We start from the raw sequence: 21,033 nt of genomic DNA on the forward strand, positions 1-21,033 counted from the left end.
TATCTTGGGCTTCCAGACTTTCTTAAGGTAACTGTTACCCCCTGAGGCTCTTGGATTTCTCCTCCACACAATGCCCTCCGCCTTGGCAGACCTGTCTCCACCAGCCCTAAATACAGAGCTGCATTTCCAGCCAGTGCAGGTACTTTGGTCAGTCTTAGGAACAGCTGCCCATTTATCTTGGTCTGGAAGCTTCCATTTGATGTTTCCTCACAGCTGGTCAGGACTAAGAAGCCTCTCCAAGATCAGTTAGGACTATATTTGATGGTTAGCTCAACATTCTCATCCCACCTGGTGTCTGCGGACCAAGCCGGTTTCTCCAGTGCCTGGGAGCAATGCCTGCTCTACTCCGCCTCTTAGCTGTTGATGCGGATATTATCAGGAAGTAGGAAAAAATAAAATCTGTCACTCTGGGGCTTGGCAAATACAATGTGTCTTCCAGTATCTCCAATAGTCCTTCTTACACTGAAGCCGTAATTCTTTCAGGTGAAGCTCCATGCCTCATCATCCTGGAAATACAGGTCTGATTATATCCATCTACAGCTAAAACCCTTCATTAACACTGAATTTACAGCAGAATAATTTCCAAAGTCCCCATGTTAGTACAAAGTAATGGTTCTCAAAACTTTACTTTGCACCAGAATGATCTACAGGGATTGCTGAAACAGCATGCTAGCCCTACCCCTGACTTTCAGACTCAGTAGGCCTGGCTGCGGGGGCCAGGAACTTNAGCCAGCCAACCAGCCAGCCGTGGGTTATACTCCTAACACCCAGCTATACTGCATATTTTCAAAGATAACCCTTTGTTTCTCATTCATTTTGTATGTTTTCCTATTCTGAGTCTTTGTTTCATTTCATTCATTTACTTATTCATTTATTTACTCACTTATTGTCATAGTCGGCTCAGGCTGCTATAACAGAATATCACAGACAGGGCAGTTTAAACAACAGACATTTATTTTTCCACAGTTCTAGAGGCTGGGAAGTACAAGATCAAGGTACCAGTAGATTCAGTTCTTGATGAGGGCCCTCCTCTTGGCTTGAACATGGCTGCCTTCTCACCGTGTCCTCATGTGGTGAAGGGGAAGTGCTGGTGTCTCCTCTTCTTGGGAAGGCACAAACTCCATCATGGAGCTCCACCCTCCTGACTCATATGAGCCTAATCACCTCCCAAAGGCCCCACCTCCTAATACTACCACATTGGGGGTTGGGATGTCAACATATGAATTTGGGGGTGGGGGCAGACACAGACATTCAGTTCATAGCATTCATGGATTCATTCCTTCAATCAATGGCTCATTGTTTTATCAAAACTTACCCCTCTTTACTGATGTGTAATCGGCAAGTAAAAATTGTAAATACTTAAAGTTTACAGTGTATTTTTTTTATATACTTCAAACTTTCTTTTAAAGAACAAAATACCTGGTTCTGTCAAACCCTCTCATGGAGTTTATGGTACAAGGGAAGAGAGAAAAAATTTACCCTTTTCATTCACAGAGTGCTCCAGGGTTTCCAAAGAGATCTCACATGTAAGCTCTCCTCTGATCTTCAGACCCCTGAAAGACCAACGGGCAGAGATTATTTTACACATCTCACAGATAAATTGAAAGTGGGGAGTAGTTCATTCAAGGTATTGCCAAGCCAGGTTTTTCCAGTTTCAGATCACTGTTTTTTCCACCCACTCACATTCCTTCTGTTTTGACTCATTGTATCCCCTCTGTCCCTAATGTCCAAATTGTACCCCTTCTTTAAAGCCTAGTCTGTCACTACCTCCTCCATGAACCCTTCCCTGATAACCCCAGGTAAAATAATTTCTCCTTTTAACAAATGAAGATAATACTTTGTTTCTCTAATGGCATTCAATACATACATACATACATACAACCTCTTTCTAGACCCCAAACTCCATGAGAATAGAATGGATACTTCACTCTCCTTTTTGTTTCTCACAGCACTTACTTCTTAGCTTATAGTAGATGCTCATTAAAGCTCTGAGAAAGGAGTAAAAGAATGAAGGTTGGAGAGATGAAAATTCCATTTAGTTTCTGAGTCAATGATTATATTCATAAAATAACCCATGAGGAATAATATACTTGAAGATGAAAGCAGAGTTCTGTTTTATGTCTTTATTTTCTATCTAAGGAAACAGTGGTAGGGAGGGCTAGCATTCCTAAAGTGATTGCTGGGTGTCAGGTGTTTCGTGTTACAACATTTTTCCTTCATAACCTAACAGATTAATACTATCACTCCCATTTTCACGTGGATACACTGAAGCCCAGAACTGTTTAGAAACTTTCCCAGATTCAGACATAGACGGCATGTTAGAGACAGGACCAATCTCCATTCCATTAGCTCATGTGGCAATAAGAACACTTGAAATCACCTCCAATTATACGATGACAATAAGAAATTGTCCAGCATTTATCTACATGAGAAATTAATCCATTGTATCGTAATAATCTTGAGGTCATTTTTCAGTAACATAATCTCTCACCTTATTATTGACTTGCCATTGATTCACCATTTGCTGGTTGAAACTTTTGATTTATTTTTGCCAACAGGGAAAGAAATTTCACTATTACCATGCTCTTCTCATCCTTCATGTGACCAGTCATCACTAATTGTGAAATGCTGGCCTGCGATTTAGGCAGTGAATGTCTTAACAAGTAGTCTTGTGTCAGAACATGATTATTAGAAAAGAGAGTGGGAAAGGTTTGGGGTTAACCCTGGAACAAAGTGGGGGTAGATAAATCTAGTTCCGTGAATAACCCCAAAAGGAATAATAACTTTAGCAACAGTGTAAAACTCCGACTCTATTAAAGCAATTTGTTAGGCATTTACCATAACATAGAGCTGAGAATTCTTAGAAAGTTTAAGCAAAGGACACTGCCAGTGAACATCATGGGGCCTTGACAGAGGCAAGGAAGAGACAGACAACACTCAGGAAATAGCTAACTCACCTAGGAGGGTTCACACCTGTATGGGTCTATAGCCAAAGTCTTACAAGAGCAGACACTTCCAATGTCTTGAATACCAGAGACACACATCAAAGGTGATTATTCTCACAAATGTGTGAAATACCAATTTGCATCCTTTCCTCTTACAGGTAATGCAATATTCTACCTGGCAAACACCTGTTAATTTTTAATTGGCAGGGGTTATTGCAAGGTCTTATCATTTCATTAGCCATTAGGACAGCTAACAGATCTTTTTTTTTTTTTTTTTTTCTTGTACAATTTCAATGCAACTGTTTTAAGGAATGAGGAAATTCTATAAAAATTTCCCAAACGTTTTGGATCTACTAGGTGGAAAAAAGTTTTGTAGCATATTTTCAGGCCCCTTGGGGTGTTCAGTTCAGAAAAATCAAGTCACACCAAGTGTCCTATTTCTTAAACAACTTTTTGTTGTTACCTGGGCTGTCAGATCAGGGAGCCGGTAAAATGCCATTCATTCAGAGAAGGGTAAAAATTGGGGAAATAGATAAATACTTTCTCTAACTCACTGATGATGATGTTCATGTAATATTGGCTTCAAGGGGCCACTTCAATCACTCTTGCACATGTCTCAGAGATATGACAAAAGCATGGAGGCCAAACTTCTCTAAAATAAAAAATATATCAGACATTTGATTATCACTACTTTTTGGAAAGTGTTCAGAAGTGTCTCCTCAGCCAACGGTTCTTGCTTCCCAGACATCTCTGCTTTGGGGAATTCACAGTAAGGACAAAGATCTATATATAGAAACAAAACCTGTTGCTAATGTACGTGTTCATCAAAGGACTGGCGGGGGGAACCTATCATTTTGTAGGGTCACTCAGGATCTAAAACAATGAGGCCTGTTTGTAGAATAACAATGACAATACTAGATCATGCTTACATACTTCAGTTTCAGTTTCACTGTTCTAAATACATTTTAAGCACATTTAATCCTTACAATCACCCTACAAGATAGGTACTATAATTATCCTCATTTTATAGGATAAACTTAGACACTAGGAAACAAAAGTTCAAGGTCACACACCTATTAAGTGGTGACACAGGCAGTTTGGTTATAGAGCCCAGGCTCTTACCCAAGAAACTCTACTGCTTTTGATACATATAATGGTATTATATATATAAAACACATTATTAAAATTTTGAAAAAATGAAGAATGGAAAAAGAGAAAAGGAAAACTAGTGCTACTAATCTTACATAATTGTTATTAGCCTTTGGGGACATTTGCTTTCAATCATATTTGTATATATTTTTTATTTGGTGTAGTTCTAGGATTTTGATTTTTTTCTCTTTATATTATATCAGAAGTATTTCCCATGGTGCTAAAAGTGTTTGTGATGCTCATTTTTAATACCTGCATAATATTACATAGACTGGGTATATTGCTTATTTGGCAAGTATCCAGTTCTTAGGTATCTAGCTTGCTTTCGACAGCCCAGGGCAGGTTCAAGTGCAGGCTGTAGAAGCAGGCAGCCTGATTCAAATGTTTGTTTCTCTATTCACTAGCTCCATAATCTTGAGCAAGCTACTTGACCTCTCAAGGTTTCACTGTTCTCATCTGTAAAATGAGGATATTAGTATAACAGCCTCTACTTCCTTGGGTTTTTTGTGAGGATTAATTGCACTTAAAACATTGGACACTATGATTAGTACAATGAGTAAGTCTATAGTGAACATCCTTATACATAAGGATATACAATCATTTTCATAATAGATATTCCCAGATATAAGATTACTGGATCAAAACATACAAATCTTTTTTTTTTAAATATTTATTTATTTGGGGAGAGCGCAAGTTGGGAAGGAGCAGAAAGAGGGGACAGAGGGTCCAACGTGGGCTCTGTACTGACAGGCTGACAGCAGGGAGCCAAATGTGGGGCTCAAACTCATGAACTGTGAGCTCATGAAATGAGCTGAAGTCAGATGCTCAACACTGAGCCACCCAAGTGCCCCTCTTTTTTTGTTCTAATATCTGATTTATACTGCCAAAGCATTTCCAAAAAGTGTTACATAGATTTATATGCTACCAATTATGTAAGAAGAAACTATTTTCCAGTGTACCTTGCTAACTCTGGGTACTAACATTAATTTTCTATTGCTTTGTCTTCCAGTTCATCAATCTGTTCTTCAACTGTTTCTAATCTGTTCTTAAACTCATCCATTGAATTTTTAATTTGTCAGTTTATTTCTTAGGTAAAGAATTTCCATTCGGTTTTTATATAGTTACCAATAATATGCGGAAATTCCCTATCTGCTCATCTAATTTTGTTAATTTATTAATTACAGATATTTTAAAGTCTGTTATCTGGTCTACAAGTATGACTGGTAATTTTATTGTCAGACATTGTGTATGAAAAATTGTAAAGATAATTTGAGCCTCTGAGTGATCATATCTTTGTCAAGTGGTGTTTTACCTTAGCTTCTAATGGGTGGTTATGTAAGTGAGATCTCTCTTGGATTGCCTACTCTCTGGGTTTTTGGCTTCTCAAATCCTCTCCACCCTGAAGCTCTAGGATGCTTCCAAACAAATATTTGCTAGGTTTTATCCAGGTTTTCCACTTTCTCTAGAGGACAAATTTATCTAAATGAAAATAATCCGTACCAGCTGGGAATGTAAACCTTTGACATTAATTTTAAAATAATTGATTAAACCTGGAGTGCCTGGGTGGCTCAGTTGGTTAAGCATCTGACTTTGGCTCAGCTCATGATCTCACAGTTATGAGTTCGAGCCCCGCTTCGGTCTCTGTGCTGATAGCTCAGAGCCTGGAGCCTTCTTCAGACTTTGTGTCTCCCTCTCTCTCTGAGCCTTCCCCACTCATGCTCTGTTTATATCTCAATAATAAATAAAACATTAAAATTTTTTTAAAAAAATAATTGATTAAACCTAAATACAGCTTATTTTTGTTTTAGTATATATTCAATTGATTATTAGCAAGGCTGAATGCTTTCATGTTTGCAAATGTGTTATATTTCATCTTTTGTGAAACGTGATTTTAGTCTTATCTTCTATATTGGCTAAATAGGATTCTATTCTTATCTCATGTATTAGCTCCCAGCTGTGGAGTTTGTATGAGCTTCTGTTAATAATATAATTATTAACCATTTTGTTATGTTCAAATAATTGTACCTCACCTTCTGTTTGTTTGTTTTCTTGCTGTCTTTATATAACCAAATCTATTTTATTTTTCACTTTGCAATTTGTTATGTATTCTAACAAGGCCCTTAAAAACAAGTCCCTTTAGATTTCCTATGGTTTAAGTGTTGCTATTTTGTGTATCATGAGTTACAAAAAATTGTTTTTTTCCAGTTAATCAGTCCATACACTGTAAAATATATTTCCTTTCCATTGGTTTGTGTTCTAACATTATCAAATATTTTGTTATTATATAATTTTTAACCACTTATTTTGCCTAATTAATCTATTTTGATGCCAGTATCACATGGTTTTAGTTATTATAACTTTATAATATATTTTAATATTTGGTAAGACTAGTCTGTCCTCATTACTTTTCTTTCTTAGAAATGATTTCTCCTATTCTTGCCTACTTTCTTTTCCAGATTTATTTCAAAATCAAGTTCCTCTCACCATTACCTCAAAATGTGAAAAACAGAAGAGACATGATTACTAGATTCCCCATTAAATCTATACTTTGGAAATAATTAATTTAAAAATGTTATCTTTTTAAAATCAGAAACCAATCTTTTGATTAACTTAATATTCTTATAGATCTCCAATAGTTTCATCTAGATAGGTAACATATTTTTGTTTAAACTCAGAGTTTTATATATCTTGTTGTTCTTGTAAAATAAATCTCTTAGAGGTTTATGTTTAAGTCAATGGTTGCTAATATTTAGAAATACTATTGGTTTATGTTAAGAGTCATATGTCTGCCAAGATTTCACAAATTTATTAGGCTATACACATTTTTTTTCACTCCTTTGGGTTTTCAAGGTATATTTTTTCACTCCTTTTAGCTCTTTTTTCTTTAGCATGTTTTATTATATTGATAAGGGCTTTAAAACAATGTTTAATAACAATTACTATGGCAGAACCACTATACCAACTTCTACCCCACCTCAGTTTTTAAGCATGTGTACTTCTAGCATTTTTATATTAATTTTGACTATTGGCTAAAAAAATTTATTATCATGTTAAACAGTTTATTTTTTCTTTTTATCATTTTATCAGGAAACAATTGTTAAATTTTATCCAACACTTTAAAAAGCAATCTATCATAATAATAACTTACTTCTTATTTAATTTGCCAATATGAAATATGTCATTAGTTTAAGTTTCTAATTTTGTAAACTTTTGTACTGCTACTTGGATATACATTATTTTCACTGTTTTGCTATGATGGAGCTCCACTGCATTTTTAAAAAGCACATTAAATTATTTTATGTTTACAGTCATTTAATCCTTATTCTTCAGTGTCATTATTCCTTTACTAATATTTTATTAATAATTATTATAAAATCGTCTCTTTTATAATTCTTCTATTGCTTTATCTGATTTAGATGTGAGCATGTTAGGCTGAAAATTTTTGCCCTTTTAAAAAGCATTTCTATGTCATTTTTCTTTAAGTATAACTCTATTAGGCACCACCATATCATACGACTTTCATTTTAATTTAATGTGAAGATCTTTCCATTTGAATAAAGAAATTTAAGACATTTATACTTGTCATAATTTTTAAGCTTGACTGCACTTATTTTATAGTTTCTTATTTTCAATAATTCCTTATTGTTTCCTTTCCACTTTGTCTTCTGGACTGTTCTGTTTATTTTTATCTTCTACAATTATTTACAAAAGATATTTTTCTTCCCACCCAACTAGTATCTATTTGAAATTGTTCATGACTATCCTAAATGCATTCTTATCTAAAGATTTAAAACTAAAGCAGCAACTTCTAATGCTTCTCCACCTCTTTTTTTAAATACAGTGTGGTTATTAGTAACAGACTCTTCATTTAAAAATTTAAAAAAAATGTTTAGGATTATTTTATTGAAAAACTTGTTCCCTTAGTAAAGAAGAACATCTAGTCATCAACATCAATTTTAAATTCATTTCAATTTTGACTACATTTATTCATTTATTACTTTGTCTTCACCTTCAATGCTATGTTAAGACTAAGCTTTTTCCTGAAATTTCCCATTCTTGATTTTTTATGTATCCGACCACTGAGGGATCTGGATGGTATCTCTGCAATTTTTGCAGTAAGTACCCTTTGTTGTTATACTTTTTAACACCTCCCATGTTAAAAATGTTCTTCTGTTGCTTTTATGTATGGGCCAATAATTGGGTAGGCATAAAAGTTAGAGAATCAAACTTGTTTTACTTAAAATTATGTAAAACTTTACCTTTAGTCTTAAAAAAGCTCCAGTTCTGTAAAAGAATATGAAGACAAATGACAAATGGATCTGTTTTCTTAGATACTTCTAGGAATTTTGTTTGTTCTAGAAATTTAAAAATTTCCAGGCTATGACTAGGCATTTATCTCTACTTCTTAATTTTGCTCAAAAGAAATCTTACAATGTTAGTGCAGTTTTTATATAGAAAAAATTACAAACTTTGATTTTTCCTTCTGATCCACATGCTCTATTTTCAAGGGAACACCCATTATTTTATTCTAAAATATAAGAAATGTTTATCTAATACTAATAGCATATACTGTGTGTTAAGCCCTCTGTTAGGGGTGGGGTTACATTAATAAGATGTTTATTGCTCTCAAGGAGCTTACATTCTAAGTTAAATCTCCAAAATTTGTCTATCCAATTTCCTCTTACCTTTTAACTTTTTTTCATTTCCTTTGGATGCTCAGACTAGCTATGAAGTTCTTCTTCTATATCCCTAATTTCTATTTCTGCAAACAGAAATTTCACTTCCTGAATTTTTCATTTAGTCACAATTTATTCTTATTTTTACCTGTCCTTGTTTAATTAAAAACAATACAGTCCATCCCACTATATTGTTATAATTACATTCCTAAAAAGCCTCCTATTATCAGAAGGTTATTATTAAAACTGTTTCAAGGAGAAAAGGGGCTGTGGGTAAGTAGTTTCAAATGCAATAACATATTTATGCAATAAAATTATTTTTACTACTGTAATTTCAATAATAATGTGTTTTTATGTTTCTAAGTGCTTGAAACTCAAACTGTAAATAATAAATTGGCCTACCAAAACCAGGAAATACGATTATCAATATTACTGACCAAGTAATGTAAGACTTACAACATAAAGTAAAACTAATTTTAGACAATGGGTTACTAGGACCCATAAATAAATAAATTATATTTTAGTTTGCAACTCTCCATGGTAAAGAAAAAACTTTAACACCAATTGATCAACCAGCCATACAAACAAATCTATTTCAAATATTTTTATGTGATAACTGCATTTCTACATATATAACTATAGTTTTCAATATGCCATCATGTTAAAACGAATCATAGTAAGTACAATGCAAGTGATGTATCTTAATTTAGCCATGATGTTATCTCCAATTCTATCTATAAAACCACAGGAAGTGGGAGAAATGATTGAACTTGCATAGGGAAACAACCAGTTTCTGGTATATTTCATGTGTTAGGATATGTTCTTTGCTCTATTTCCAAAAGCTGCAAGGAGATCCAACAAAGTGAGAGCCCACAGGGAGAAGACCCCATGTCCTCAGTGCATTTCCATAAAATTCCCCTTTTCCTATAAGCTTACAGAGTCAGCTTCTAGAATTTACAATATATTCCAAGTCATTGGTGCACTAGGCCCAAGCCTTTGAAGAGAAGTCTTCCATTTGACCATTAAAATGCAGAAATGCAATTCTGGCCAGGAATAACTTTCATTCAGCTAGCACAGGAAACTCCCACCAAAGTGTGTCAGGGCCAGCAACATAGAAGGCCACAGGAGCATGTTAGAGAGTACACTGGAATTGATGAGGTAGACTCTATTCCTTCCAATCTCTAGAATACGCTTATTTCTTGTATTTTTCTTGTTGATTCATAAAATTCTTTCTCAGGTGGTTCTAAATCCTGTTTAAAAAAGTAATTCACTGGAAGAATGTTCATATACTGCAACTCATTTGGTGTCTTCCCAGAAGTTCGCCAAATTGGAATCTTAAAATATGCATATTGGGATGAAAAAACAGCTTAAAAACAGTTTTGTTAAATGTCTGTTTTTTTAATTCAATGAATGATTTTAAAAATTAGCTTCATTGTTTTTTAATTTACCATCTGTTAACTCAATAAATATGAGTTCTTAAAGTTAACCTAATTGTCTTGGAATTTGCTGTTTTTGAAGCTGATTAAAGTTATTTAAATTAATTTTATTGTATATCCAGACTAGAACAAAGCATGTCTGCATTTGAATAGATCTTGGCTAATAATTTACAAATAAATGTGACCATTTTAAACATGAACTAATTTTGTTTATGGTCCTTAATATATATCAGTCAGCTGGTAGAGACACAGAGATGCCGATATTAGATACTCAAAGGGATAGTGTATCAATACACCAAAACTAGTGCTCATTACAAACTGACCAAACCATGAGAGACTCTTGAATGCTGAGAACAAACTGAGGACTGATGGGTATGGGAGGAAGGGGGGAGATGGACATGGAGGAGGGCACTTGTGGGAATGAGCACTGGGTGTTATATGGAAACCAACTTGACAATAAACTATTTGTAAAAACCAAAACAAAAAACTGACCAAGTACACACTTCCATCAACTCTGTCTTTTGTCAAGTAAAGAGAAAATGTAGAGAGAATATCAACTGGAATGCTATTTCTTTTCAACCTACATTTCCATGGATAAAAGGAGTTGCTATGTTTCTTAAGTATCATCCTGCCTTTGGTCACAGTTTATGAGACTAAGGGTGGTCACTGAATCCAAGTGAGCCAATCAGACTCATCCCTAAGAACTGTGAACAACAGAACGATGGGCCTTTCTCTGGGTGGCTTGACTGCAACACATATAGCTCAGGAACAACCGGCAACCATGATTTACTATGTAACTGAGGAAAGGAGGGAGCTGTGTTGCCATGAGAAAGACAGAGAAGAAACACGGAGAGAGAGAGGATTGACTGGGTTCCCTGTAGCACTTAAGTACATCTGTTCCTGAAACCCCACTGCACCCTTGACTTTGGACTCCACGAAAAGCCCCAGTGTGCTTTTCTCTTTTTCTTAAGTCACAGAGTCAGCTTCTATCACTTATAAGTCAACTTGAACTAATGCACAGGAGAGAAGATACCACTGTTGGTAATGACTGCTCAATCATGGATCTTTAGGCTTTCCTCATCCCCCTGCTTTCCTTCAGGTGAGAAGTTTTTAATTTTAACATGTAACTTAGCGAGTCATTCTTTTATTGGTTATTGCTTTTATGGCTTGTCTAAGAAACTTGTCTATCTCCAAGTTATGTTTTCCTCTAAAAGCTTTATGGTTTTAACTTCCACATTTAGGTCTATAATCCACTGTCAATGAATTTTTGTATATGGTGTGAGGTAGGGATCAAGGTTTTCTGTTTGTTTGCTTGCTTTTTTTTTTTTTTTACATGGATATCTAGTTATTCTAGCACCATTTGTTGAAAATATTTTGTGTGTGGGGTTGCTTTAGTGGAGGTGAAAGTTGGCAGATCTGAAACCATCTGAAATTAATGACTCAATACTAAAATGCTGACACAAATTTATTTTATTTTATTGACTTTATTAATGAGGTTAAGAAAATAATAGTAACTTCTACACTTAACAAAGAATGAGTTAATAATTCATTCATCAGAATTCACTTCTTCCATAAACTTGTAGGTTAATATACCTAAAACTTATCTCATGACTAATAGTCAAGTTGGTTTTCTGTTCCATGCTGTTGCCAGCTTTACTCCTTTCCATTGTCTGTATAATGTACATCGATTTATGTTCCAAACATTAAAAGGAGCCAGGCATGCTGAGATCTAGGCTAGGACTCTATCTCTTAGATGAAACAAATTACATATGTCCAAGAATGATAAATAAAACAAAACTGATAACCAAGTCAAAGCAGGATTCAACTGCTGGTCCTGTCTCTTCATCCCTCTTCTGTGTACATACCTAGAACTTTTACTGTCCTTTCAATTGTATAAGCCAACTTCCAAGTTGTCTCATGAAGATCCAAAAAGAAATAATATTATTGTATGTTTGAGATGACCTCAAAACACAATCTCAAAATCCATTGATTCCCAATGTGTAAGTCACAGATGACCTGCATACAAATCATCTTCGTAGCGCACATAGAAAATGTTTAACATTTGCCAAAACCTCTAGGGTCAATGTATGAACCAACTGGGTCAGGCACTCTGAGCCTCCTAAGCCTTTCCCAGGCCCTGGTGGGTCACCTTTAAGGCTGAAAGCTTCAATAACTTGGCACACTGGTTATACATTTGCCATAACAATTGACTCATTCTCATCTAAGTACTTCTAAAAAATTTACAGTAGTGAATGGAAATCTATAGGTTTGGCCAATAAGCATTCCCTATTTCTGGAAAAATTACCCCCAATTTATCTTGGAGAACAATACCTCCCCCACTCCCATCCTACACAATTTGGGTAGGGTGGCTGTACTCCTAAAGTCCAAGGTGTGCATCTGACCCAAAGCTGGTGAGTTAAAGAAACACATGCCCTGACTAGGGTGATAAATGCAGGTATGAATACCTGATACAAGCTGATCCAGTCACAGTCAGGTCTAGTTCTTTTGCTAGACACTGAGAAAGAGGAATGCTCTTTTTTTTTGGAGTTTCCTTGTCAGAAGAATGGAAGCTTGGAGGGACTAGCTTACTATAGTAAAGGGAAAACTAGACCAAGAACGAAGGCAAAACATAAGTTGACACAGAAGAAAGGAGAAACAAGAAATAGTTGGTGACATGGTTTAAGCAGGTTGATCTAATTATGCCTAAAACACTCTTTACACTGTATTTTCCAGTGTGTGTGTGTGTGTGTGAGAGAGAGAGAGAGAGAGACAGACAGACAGAGAGAGAGAAGGATAAAAAGTGAAACAAAACCTTCATTTATTATTTGGATTTCTGGATCCCCACTTCTTTCTATCAAATCAAAATTAATGGGCCTGGAGCCAAGGTATATGCATTTTAAATAAGCATTCCATTTAATTCTTATACACACTAACGTTTGAGATCAACTGGTATGTGGGAATTAGGAGTGAAAAGAACAAAGGTCCCCATCCTGATGCTGTCATCAACAAACTAGTGGGTTAGTTATGGAATCAGAACTAGAGTCCAGGTCTCTTTTCTTCCTAGTGACTTGATTTCCCCAAGGTCATGCTCTAATACTTTTTTCCTACTCCAACACACTTTTCATCTAAAATGTAAACATTTACTAATGGCGAAGATTCTACATTCAGTCAGCATTCGTAGCATATAAAAGCAGGAGGCACTTTAACAATTTTAAGATAAATGTTACTAGTGAATATGTTCTGGGCTTTGCAAACATTTCCAGAAAAGTTAGAGAAGAGAGAAAGCATTCCACTGTACGTGTAGCTGTTTTAATAGAAAAATTATTTCTTCCAAAATCCTTCAGTAAAAAATAAATATTCCAAAAATAGAGGCCATTAATTATTCTCTGGCTTTGAGTCCCCTTAGCATACCAGCAAGTCACCCAGGAGGTACTTGCTTCTTTCTACCCCACTTACATTCCAGTCAATTCATTTTCTTGTTTACATCCCAGGATTTCCTCTGTATTAGAATAATAATGACAATAACAACAGTAACAAAAGAAAACAGGGTTAGTCTCTATTGACTACTAGCTGTGTTGATCCACTGGCATTTGCTAACTCTAGGAGGTGAGTACAATTATAATCCCCTCACACACATGAGGAAGTAGAGGCAGAAAGCGAAGAGACTTGGTCAGGGTATGCAAGCAGTAACCAGTTGAACCAGGATTACAATCCCAGTAGTTGGATTGTAAGGCCTCTCTATCTGTCTATCGACCCATCCATATAAATAGATGTAGTCTGTGTGTATATTTCCCCCTGAAGTTCACTTAAAATATTATAATTCACTTATGCTGCTTCTCTGGCTTCAAAACTCATGAAACACATAAGATAGGTAGATTTTATTGTCCATAAATTATACCTCAAGAAAGTTCAATTAAAAATGACAATTTGTAGAGCCAAACTGTTAAGAATTTAAAGACTTGATTGTCCAAAAAACTGAGTGGCTTTCAGAATATGGATGGGCCCATGGGAACATAACCCACAACCAGTCAGCGTACCTTAGGAAGTGTACCTAGTGTTTCTAACATTTAATGGGAGTTAATGAGAGAGTGGGGGGATTGGGGACTGCAGAGTGGCAGGTAAGTATGGTTTCAAAGCAAGAAGGAAGCTGGAAACAGTGTTTAGGGGACTCAATTTTTTTATTGAAAATTAAACATCAACAAGACAGTCTCAGGCACCTGGCTATGGGATGGATTGAACTATAATATACTCTGATGGGTAGTAATAAAGAGTTCGGCCTTCACCAAAACCCTGCATAAACTATACAGATGGATCTGGTGTAGTTCTACAGAGCCTGGGAGTACAGACTTTTAGGGCCTGGTACAAGAGACATGTGTTTAGCTAGAATTCCTTTACAGTGTGTTAGGGTCAGTAAGATGAGTCTTAGATAATAGACCTTCTGATGCTGTGCTGATCTTTATGTCCTGCTCTAAATGATTTATGCATTTTTAAAAAACCAATAACGTTTATCACAGATATAGAAAAATTACATATGATCAAAATAAGATCATTGTGCTCTTGAAAAATTTAACAGTCTAATGAAGGAAGCATATGGTATAAGGGGCCCTCAAAAAAAATGTGCCCTCCTTCTAAAACTTTAGCTTTCTTCTCTTTCCTTCATTAGCTTTTCAAATATTTATCAGGTGCTCCCATATGCACGGGAATGTACTGAAAATTTCAGTTATGTACTGAAAAAGGGCAGTGTTATAAAGAGCTTTGCATCACCTCTCAAATGATACTATGGATTATCAACTACAGCCTACCAGGCTCCAGACTTTCCCTGTCCATTTTGCCATCACAGTAATCTTTCTAGAGAGGTCTGATGGTGCTACTCCCATCCTTACAACCTTTAATGGCTCCCTATCTCATGCAATAGGAGACATCTGACTGGCGGTCTTTAGGCTGATTTTGGTCTGTAGACATGTGTACTCCCCACAGGTGTACTTTAAAACGAGGTTAAGTCCTCAGCGTTGAATACTTCCATTTTTCACATAAATCCAAATGAGCAGCTTCTCTTTAGCACCTGGAAGATGTGACGTTGGGCACCACTGGCAATGACTATTCCATCTGGACAGAGAATATACCCTCCAGATTGCCACAGTGCCCACCACTGCTTATGGTCTCAACTTGGTCTGCTCAGCTCACTTACGTCCACGCTTGGCCCCGAGTAGTCGGAAGGGTTTGCGATCCCTGATAGATGGGATAACGTCTAACCTCTATAGCATGTCTGCAAGATTCTTCACAAATTGTAGCTGCGTGATTTCATCCTTCACAAAGACCTCATGTTCCAGCCACACTGAGCTCCTGGTAGTTCCCTAAACAACAAGTTTTGTCATCCTCGGTGCCTTTACTCATACTGTTCTCTCTGCTTAAAATATCCTCTATCTTCTTTTTCGGACTAGGGGAGTCTCACTCTCGGGACTTCGTTCAACTCCTCTATGGAACTTTCCTTAATCCTGCCAGAGAGTTATTTGCTTCTTCCCAAGTGTTCCCATAGCACTTTGTGCCTCTAGTAGCATTGCAATGACTTTTCTTTTTGTCTGCCCAATTAAAAAATGTGTTTCTTGAAAAGAAGAACTTCTCAATCATCTCCACATACCCAGTCCTTAATAGAGTGTTTGACATCAATAAATGAGTATTTATTGAACCAATAAAAAGATGGATAAATGAATGAATGAATGAATGAATACTTCCAAAAGAATTTATTTGTGTTGCAACATTTTGATGTTTAAAATAAGGGAAGTAACTACTCAAGACAAAAATTTCAAAATTTGATAACGATCATGACATCTGCAGATAACATTTTTTTCTCCCAGATAACACTTTTCAAAAGTTCCTGTTCATCGTACCCTTTCTCGGAAAACAAGTCTTGAAAAACTAAAATACATATAATATTAGGGAATATATAGAGACCGACTTAAAATTGATTTGGGCACTGCAATCTGTTGGGGGAGGGGTGGGACTGGAGTCTTGCATTCAAAGAGAAAAGATGGTGAAAGAAGTCATAGCATGCCTCCCTAGAACTTGGTGGCGTCTCTGGCAGTATTTACTCTGAAGAATGGGACATCTGGGCCACAAAGGAGCAGGGTGGGATGGCTCAGTTAGAGGATTCAGTGCACAAGGGCCCTTAAGAGTATGTTAGCCCTTAAACCTGGGCACCGTGGCTCTCTACTTTGGGGCTCAAGATAGGCTGTATCCGGCCTCATTGTGATGATACAGTCCTAGCCAATTAGTTGTGAGCCCAAATGACGTGTGTCACTTCCGGCCACAGTATTTAAATGACCTTTATTTTTGCCATAGCAACATGAAACATTCAAGATGGCAGCTATTCTGTCAGCCTGGGACCCTGAATGAGGAGGCGTGGAATCAGCATGACCAAGAAAACAATTTTTGCCATCCAGGTCACTAAACATTGCAATCATTTGTTATGCTGCCATAAGATAGACTTTCCTGACTAGTGTAACAGATTCGCTCTGTTTTGCTGCAAATGGCAGAACTAAGACTGATGGCTGAAAGTTTTAGGGTCTATAGGATTTAGGAGTTTTAGGGTTGAAAGTCTGAGCAAAGTCTGCCTCAATTTTGTTCAGTGTTTTAAAAGATGGAATAAACTGTACAATGATGGAATGAATTACTTGGTATATTCCTCATTTATATACACAATATACATTGAACTTTACCCTGTGGTAACTCTTCTGGAGATAAAATCCCTGCCTTTGGGTGGGTAAGTGGTGAATTACCCTTTATTCAGGGTGTTTGCACTGATAGCCCCTGAAGGTTTGGCAGACAAAGTACCTCCAAAAACACATTTCAACCTGGGAATGCAGGATGTCTATTTCCTCAAATCTAGTTTCTCAAATAGGCCTTTGATTCCATCTATTCGCTGATCCACGGAGTTGTCTTTTCACATTTTGATGTCATGTCTCCACCAAATTCTTTGCAGGCCAGTACTGTTTTATCCCTCCTTTGCATCTTTCTTGCACTATTTAGTAAGCAAGATTTGTTGTCTATTCTCCTAGGAAAAGAATCAGCTTTTGACACTAGCTATTATTGTTAACCATTTGATATGTTTCAGATTTACTTGTCTTTCAACCATTTAAATTAGATTTGGACTTGTTAAAAAAAAAATCTAGGAGCACAAATGTATTACCCTAATAACTTTCAGGCAAAATACCTTTTTCTTCTGGAAAAAAAAAAGTGCCTTACCCTAGTACCATTGAATCTGTGGCCAATTACAATATTTCATTAGCATCATAATTCAGTGAAAGTATTTAATGTATTCCTACTATGTGCCACGGGGCAAGGTTTACAAAAGAGTTTATCAAGTTATGTTACTTAATGCACTGTACCCATCATTACATAATTCTGTTTTTATAATGGAGCCTGTGAGCTCTCTGTTCAAGACTATTTATGGAGAAAAAAGCAAATTCACAAGGTTGGGGCAAAATGTTCCCATGGCTTAATGTAAGGGAGCATATAATACCTTAAATTCGGGGGACTTAGTTGATAACTCTAAGGAATAAATAAATGAGTATGTAAGAGAGTGTAAGAGAGAAAAAAAAACAATTCTGTTTTTGTATTTCAATTTCTGTAAGCTTCATTTCAGCCTTTCAGAATTGGAGAATCGGCTGCCTGCTATAAGAAATTGCTAATAAGCAGTAATTAAAAACTGAGAATTCTTCCAGTCCAAACCTGATAGCATTCCCAGATGGAGATACTGGTACTAGTGAGGCAATTTGGCATTTTGGTAAATTGAGGCAGGAGGATTTGGCATCTCTTGGGTCCTACGGATGCATAAGGTGGTCCAGGAAGGAAACCTTGGGTTTTGTTTTCACCCGTGGCATTTATACCTTTTTGTTTTGTTTTTCAGAACTAGAAGTTGAGGTGGGCACTTGCGTCTTAGAAATGAGGCGCACGAGGCGCTAGTTCTCTAAAACACTAATTCATAAACTTTTAATAACCTCAGGTCCTTGGAATTGTTGTCTCTGCATAAAGTGACAACCAACTGAAAAAGACGGACATTCCAGTGAATCCAATACCCACCATAGGAAAGAACTGGCATATCAGAAAGCAGCATGGATACATGAACTACCCTCCTTTATTTAGAAAAACCACACAAAAATACAGCACAGTTGATGTGCTGTTACCAGGACTTGAAAGCAGAATCAACCACTGTGTAAAAGATAAAATAAGACTGCACGGATAGGAGGATTTTCCCGGCGTGCTTTATTCATAGACATCTGACAGAAGAGGACCTAACAGAGCTTTTAGGAAAAACTGAATTCTCAGCCCACAGTCACTTTCCAGGAACTTCACTGCAAACAGTGCTCTGCGCTGGCGGGATGGAGATCTTAGCAACCTCCTTCCCGCTTCCATAGTTTCCTCCTCTCTAAATACAATTCTGTATGGGGACTTAAAGAGAGAGCAAGCCTTGTGTGAAAGCAACTCAGGAAAGTGCAGCTTCTAAAAATACACCGAGGCGGCTCTACAGTCCTTATTGTTACAAACTGACGTTTTGCAGTTTAAGCGCTGAGCCTAACAACTACACGCACGAAGAAAAAAAAAAAAGTAGACTTTTTTTTTCTTTCTGCAAACCCCTTAACTTTGAGTAAGCAGTAGTAATTTTCTGTTGTCATGCTCAATGCAAATTTCCCAAAGACGGCACAACACAACACAAAAGACCTGTTAGCTTCCATGGAGCTGGGAGGGGGTGAGAGCGNGGTGGAGGAGGGGAGGAGGAGGGGGGCAAAGTTGACCCTAACCCTTACCCTTTCTCCCTAGCCTGGGGTCCCGAACCTCCAAGTCACTCTGCTCTTGCAGAGGTTTTTTGGAGTTTCATTCACCTTTCGGGAAGGCTCCTTGGCCCTCTCGTCCGCCAGCCCCCTGTCATTACATTCTCACCACTTGCCCCCTTTGCTGCCAGCTTTTTGGATGAACTGGACCCCAGTTTAGGGGGTCTCTCCTCAGGGGATTGCAAAGAAGTACAGATGCCGACGGGAGAATACATCTTAGACACAGAGGCAGAGGAGCGGCGTGGGGGTCTGCCTGAGTGCCCCCCTTTTCCTCCCGCCACGTGCTTCTCAGTTGGGGTCCTCGCTCTTGGATGGGGTGCTGAAAGGGGCTAAGGTAGGGTGGAGGGAGATGGACAGCGCAGGCTGTAAGGGAAGCAGGCCCCCTAGAAAAGATCTTCTCGGCCGAACACTGATAAGAGAAAAAATGATTCCACATGACCCTAGTGGGTAGCGATACANTCCCCCGCCTCCCCCCCCCCCCCAAAAAAAGCCCAGCCAAACAACGAACAACAAGAGGAAGCCGCAGGCTGCAAGAGGAGGGGTGCGCATGGTGGGGGCCCGGGAGAGGTGAGGGGGCAGGGTTGGCTGGCGTCGAGAACCGCGCCGCGCACCCCTAAGCGCACTCCCAGGCGCCCACACTTACCCCTAGCGGCTGAGGGTCCGGTCTTCGGCGCCAATCCCAGCGCGCGCCTGTCGCCCGCCCTCNGAAAGAAAACAACTTGAAGTCAAGTTGCAATTAACTTCCGCGGCAGCCGCAGCTCCGGCGGCGGCAGCACAGGAGGCAGAAGCCGCCGCCTCGGAAGTCCGACGCCGGCGCGCCCGCCCGGGGAGCTGTTCCTGGTCGCGGGCCCGCACTCCGCAGCCACCGCCGCCCCCAAAGCCCAGGCCTGAGTGANCGTAACACCCACCCACGGCGCCCCTTCTTGGGGCGACGCGGCTCCTCTCTTGTGGACGTCCGTGGGCAGGGGTTTTCGGGGCCCCTTCCCTCGTGGGCAGCCGGACCCCGGAGGGGTGGGCAGGTAGAGCATGGGAGAGCACCCGGAACGGGGGACTTGGAGATGCCATTCATTCTCTCTCAGGGTGTGGGCACACTAACACACCTGCCCAACAAATCCTGGCTGAACAAACTCCTTCGGGTCATCAGTATGACCCCTCTTGGAAGAGAAAAGGGGAGCCGAAAAGACCGAAGGGAGCAAACGGGAAAGGGAAAGCAAACCCCTCCGTGCGCCCTGGAGCTGGGCTGGCATAAAGGTGCCCGGCGGAGTAGACTGGGGGAGCAGAGCCCTTCCCCGCCGGATCGCAAGTGAGCTCAGCATCCTTCCCCGGTCCGTCTCCTCCTTCCTCCGCCCCCCGCCCGCGCGGCTGGGTGGGAGCGGCGGCGGAGAGGGGCCTAGGAAGTTAGTGGCAACTTCTCCATCCCGGGAACACTCGGGCGCCGGGGCGCTGAAGTTGGAGCCGGGATTTTGAAAGCCGCGGCACTCCGCATTTCGAGCCCTCGCTGGCGGTCGTGAGGTCGGTGCTGAAGGGGCCCCTGGCGTGAGTGAAGGTTTGGAGTAGGGCTGGAGGCGAGAGGAGGTGCTGCCCTCTTAGCAGAACCGAGACAGCACAGGTGCGGCCTCGGGGTCCGCACCTTGTCTCCCTCCTTCGGTCCCGACCCGAGCGTGGCGGCCTTTTCCGAGCGCTTCACTGCGGGGCGGCGGAGCGTGGGTTTGGGCAACCAGGATAAGAGGGACAAAGCAGGCAGGTGGCAGGTACGGGGAGTGACACGCGCCTACCGGAGAAATGCACTGAGCAGGACTCTTGGGATGACCCCAGAAGACGGAAGGGGCTTAGGGCTCTCGCCGGAGGTCCTGGCCCGGACCTCCACTAGGGCGTTGCAAATTTCACTTACTAGTGTCAGCCACAGGGTCGCCTCTCAAAGTGCCCTGGTTGGCAACTTTGACCTCTGCGCCCTTCCTCGGCGAACTTTCTCTGCGGCATAACAGATTTCCAGGCAAAT

General features: G+C 39.1%; 1 long non-coding RNA gene across 1 annotated transcript; it reads right to left on the reverse strand.

Annotated features, from left to right (window-relative positions):
- Window positions 1–936: 936 nt before the first annotated feature.
- LOC144220617 (uncharacterized) lies at window positions 937–19,734 on the reverse strand. Its single transcript, XR_013331798.1, has 2 exons — window positions 19,678–19,734; window positions 937–1,553 (listed from the first exon to the last, which is right to left on the reverse strand). It is a non-coding gene; the product is annotated as an uncharacterized LOC144220617 (long non-coding RNA).
- Between the last annotated feature and the right edge of the window lie 1,299 nt (window positions 19,735–21,033).

This window comes from Crocuta crocuta, unplaced genomic scaffold (assembly GCF_008692635.1).
Source record: "Crocuta crocuta isolate KB4526 unplaced genomic scaffold, BGI_CrCroc_1.0 scaffold279, whole genome shotgun sequence".
In the NCBI taxonomy this organism is placed as follows: Eukaryota; Metazoa; Chordata; class Mammalia; order Carnivora; family Hyaenidae; genus Crocuta; species Crocuta crocuta.